This window comes from Salvia miltiorrhiza, chromosome 8 (assembly GCF_028751815.1).
Source record: "Salvia miltiorrhiza cultivar Shanhuang (shh) chromosome 8, IMPLAD_Smil_shh, whole genome shotgun sequence".
Classification (NCBI taxonomy): domain Eukaryota; kingdom Viridiplantae; phylum Streptophyta; class Magnoliopsida; order Lamiales; family Lamiaceae; genus Salvia; species Salvia miltiorrhiza.
In genome coordinates this window covers 42,400,454-42,404,114 of record NC_080394.1, presented here as the reverse complement: position 1 = coordinate 42,404,114, position 3,661 = coordinate 42,400,454, and the positions used below count along the sequence as shown (strand labels likewise).

General features: G+C 36.5%; 1 long non-coding RNA gene across 2 annotated transcripts; it reads right to left on the bottom strand.

The window, feature by feature from the left end:
* Positions 1-396: 396 nt before the first annotated feature.
* On the bottom strand, positions 397-3,364 carry LOC130997112 (uncharacterized). Of its 2 annotated transcripts, none has more exons than XR_009092971.1 (4): positions 2,962-3,364; positions 2,293-2,386; positions 638-726; positions 397-554 (listed from the first exon to the last, which is right to left on the bottom strand). It is a non-coding gene; the product is annotated as an uncharacterized LOC130997112 (long non-coding RNA). The 2 variants fall into 2 exon arrangements; XR_009092970.1 differs by lacking the exons at positions 2,293-2,386; positions 2,962-3,364 and adding exons at positions 813-920; positions 999-1,061.
* Positions 3,365-3,661: the final 297 nt, after the last annotated feature.

Genomic DNA, 3,661 nt, shown 5'->3' with positions numbered 1-3,661 from the left:
AAATCTTTCTCTAACTGACACTACAAGCAAAATGCTAATAGACAACATGCGAAGCGTGTCATCTATTTGAAAATCGCATGTCATCTATGTAGGTGTAGTCTATTTGAGAGCGCTAATGGACAACATGCGCATGCGCGTTGCCTATCAGCTAATAGACGACGCGTAATAGACGACGTGCATGCGCATGTTGTCTATTAGCTGATAGACGACGTGCATGCGCATGTTGTCTATTAGCTGATAGACAACGCGCATGCGCATGTTGTCTATTCGTTGAATTTTTTAATTTTTTAATTTTTTATTTTAATTTTGCAATTATACTTAAATTTCCTATTTTTCAAATAAATATTTTATGAAATCTAAAAATTCATAATAAATAATTTAAAATATATACACAAATAATAAAAAGGTCATTCATTAGTTTCAAAGTTAATTATCATCCTACATTGAAAAAGTATCCATCATACAAACATTCTACATCAAATCCAAAAAAATATTGTTGATCATAATACATGTGAGTCAAAAATGAGGTTACTTGAGTGTCAAAGTTACACCATCTGTATGATCAAAATATGAATGTATTAGTTTATAAACTTTAGATCTAAAAAATATTAAAGAATTAACTTTGTATCAAACTTACCATCATCAATCATCAATCGAACTTAGAAACTCTGCCCACTCTATCCTCATTTCATCAATCTCTTTTTTGGAATAACATCCTCCTGTGAACTATAAATACAAAATTGTGATCATTAAGTAATACATCATAAATGAAACCTTGAACTAATTTGATTAAAATTCTAAATTATAATTACCAACGTAGCTAATGGGAGAGAGTGATCGGATACAAGATTGTCAAAGACATCTCTCATGAATCGCATAACATAGAATCCACATTGTGCTCCATCAGGTTGTTGTGGAGCCTGTGTCACAAATAATAAAGTAGTAAACATATTATTTGATCGAAGTGAAACATAATGTTAAGGTAAGAAATTACATACATTGATCGTTTCCCACAAAGGATTCTTCCTCCCTCTTGTTCCTATGCTAATGTTGAACATTTTCATGGCTCTACACATTAGAATACACATTAGAATACACATTAAAATATAATACTAATTAATTTTTTTTTAAAAAAACGATAAATCTTACAACGTCATCATGCTTTTCCAATCCTCAACATGGGTACCATCTAACAATGGATCCAACGCATATACAGTTTCTTTATGTGGATCAATCACCAAAAGAATCCAATGCCAACTAATAAAAAATTTAATAGTTATACCATCAAGTATCATAAGCATTTTAATTAAAACAAACTTAATCATTTTCACGTACCCTACATTGCATGGCATCATAACAAGTTGATTGTTTTTGGTACCAATCAACCTCTGGCCTAACCTACTCGCTTGTTCGTTTTGGTCAACACTTGGATCGCAAGATACCAAATATGGATCAACAAATCGAATTCTATCAAGAATGTTTGAAGCCTCACACTCCTTGTATAAGTGCCTTTAAATTATTGCAAGCAAATTAGAAACTTATGAACAATATCAAATATTTTTAACTAATGAATTATAAAAGACTTACCATATGTAGACACAAATGCTCGATGCTGCGATATGCTCCAATTCACACATTTTGTGGATTTCATCAAATTCAACAAAAACTTCTCGATTATTACCAAAGACATTAGGATCCAAGGTGAATTGAATAGTGCGACCACCATTGAGTGCAACACATGCGTATTTGTGCAACATCCTTAATGTCGTTGGTACATCGGTTGCCTTCAACTTCAATGTATCCTTCACATCCTTTTTTAACTGGAATGTTGAATAATTAACAACTATAAAGTAATATTATATAAGTTAAAAGTTATACCTTAGTTCTCGGTGTTTTGACCAACGACAAGACATTGTCACGAGGAACTTCCTTAACATCATCATCATCAACTTCAACACAATGCTCATTCTTCACAGAGTGGGCATTAAAAAAATATATGTCATTTTACTTAACCTATAAATTTCACAAATATTTATGATTACTTGTGCCTATTTCTTACACAAACACATAAACACACATAACACATAATCGGCTCCAAGCCATCACCACAGCAACAAATGGAATGGAACGAGCCATTCCCCAACCTATTCTCCATATCAACTACCTAGATACATGCTTATCTACAGTGTTTACATAACCATTGTGCAAAAATAACCTAGATACATGCTTATCTAACCATGGTTGCCATTTGAACCATGGTGAAAACATAAAAATAAGATATAGCAAACTCACCGTTGAAGCTTATCCCTTTCTTGTCGATTCTCTTCCAAATGGATGAATAAACACTTTCTGAAATTCCTCCCACAATTTAACAAAACACCAACACCTATTTAAGAAAGTATAGATTAATTGTCTATCAATTTAAATACAAATCAATATCTTTAATCAAATAAATATATCCAACAATACATTGCAAAAGTATTTTCACATGTGTAAATTGTTTCTTGATAATCCACTAAATGGTCCTCAGTTCTTATTTCTGTCTAATAATACAAATAAATACAGATAAGACTTAATTTCACTGATCAGAGAACATGTCTTAATTTCAGACATCAGATTTCAAGTTAAGGATCCCACATATCAGGAAAAATGGGTTATGATCCCCCCCTCTAGAAATTCAGCAACAAACCCTATCAAAAAGACTTTGCAATCTAAAAGACTTTGCATACTCTGCATACTCTGCATACTCCATGGTTAACTCCATTAATTTACTATCTAAGATCAACATTCGTGGTCCAATAAACTCCATTCATCGACATCAAAGATACATGCTTTTGCAACACCACCATTCATCGACATTAACATAATTAATTGATCAATAATTGGAGCTAATCATGGCACTAATCAAGGTATTAACAGGGCACTAATCACAAAAACAGGGTATGAATTTATGAAACTCACCGGAGTGCAGCTTGAGCGGGGCGAGTGGAATAATCGATCAAAAATTGGAGAAGAATGGAGAAGGGCGAGCTTGAGCGGGCCGGAGAGTGCAGACGTCAATGGTGAAACTTGGAGCTCAGCCCTCCGAATAAAATCCGGCGGCTTTGGGACGTCTCTGGGGCGAAGATGGACGGCAGAATATCGTCGAGGCGAAGTAGAGTGGCGGCAAGGGCTTCGCGACGTCGATCCCTCTCCGGTGGTGGCTCTTAACAGCGGCGGCTAGGGCGTCGCCTAATCCATTCGCCGAGGTGGAGGTGGGCGGCAAAATCGATCAACGAGGGGGGTGAGGCGTCAGGTGTTGCGGTGGGTGAAGCGCCGGTGGGTGCGACGGACGGTGGTGCGTCGGACGGTGGACGGCTAATTGAAATTTCAAAGATTCAAGAGAAGAGCCAGAAAATTTCAGAGAGCGGCGCGAGAGAGTGGGAAACAAGCTAACCCTAATTTGATTTTTTCAGATTCACGACGCGCATTATGCGTTGTCGTCTATTGCATTAAAGACGACATCCTTCTTCGCACGTCGTCTATTAGCGCCTCACCATGCACATAGACGACACAGTGCTCAAGCACGTCGTCTATCACCAGTGCTGCGTCGTCTATTATATGAATAGACAACATGCATATGGCGCGTCGTCTATGACCGCATATTATAGACGACGTGGCC